Below are 961 nucleotides of genomic sequence, written 5' to 3' on the forward strand. Positions count from 1 at the left end.
TTTTAATGAGAAATTCTTTCAGATATTTGAGGTATATTTTATATTGAGGGCCAACATGCTTCAAGAACATATAAGGAATAAGTAGAGGTACTGAAAAACAAATTTCCCACAATCCAAGGATGGTGAAAGATGATATTCAAATAAATATATTTTATGTCAGAAGATGAACGATGTTTTGAAGAAAACAAAAACAGATATAAAGAAGCGAGTAGGAGGGAAATTTATTATGTACTGAGTGTTCAGGCAAGGCCAACAAACAAGAGGTTATTTGAAGAGATGTTAAGAAAGAAACAGAAGGATATAGTACGACACCAGGAGAAGTGTGTGGCTGGAAGAGGCAACAGCCACTGCAAAGGTCCTGAGCAAGACACTTGTTCCACATGTTTGAATGCAAACAAGGAAGCCAGAGGAATGAGCAGGAGGGGGAGTGACTAGAGATGGTGTCAGGGATGCTGAGGATCAAAGTGGCTTCTCTGTTACAACTGACACCTCAGTCCACAGAGAATTCCTCCTTCCATGTGGTTCTTTGCACTTTATTAATTTTCTTGCAAAAATGTCCTATGAATTATATTAGATCCCTTTCATAGTTTGATTTGTTGATTGAGTTCTGGCCTCTGTGAACTTCTCATGCCAACTTAATATATGAGTCCAGTTGCCTCTGCTTTAAGAACTGCCCTCACTTCACAAGGCACAGGCACACACACCCCACAGCCTCCTGAACTACATTACTGGCATGAATTTCTCATCCAGAACCAACCTCCTTGGGCCATGGGTGGTTACAACTCAAGTTGGTCAGATCAGATTACATTTCTCCTAAACAATGTTTTAACGGTACCCAGAAATTCTAGTTTGTAAGCTTCTGAGAGGGTAATAAAGTTAGGGTTCCTTTTAACTACAACCACTTTCTGTCCTGTGTTTAAAGAAATATAAAAAGTATGGGAGTGAAAGATAAAATGAAGGG

This window comes from Bison bison, unplaced genomic scaffold (assembly GCF_000754665.1).
Source record: "Bison bison bison isolate TAMUID 2011002044 unplaced genomic scaffold, Bison_UMD1.0 scf7180017864386, whole genome shotgun sequence".
Taxonomy (NCBI): Eukaryota; Metazoa; Chordata; class Mammalia; order Artiodactyla; family Bovidae; genus Bison; species Bison bison.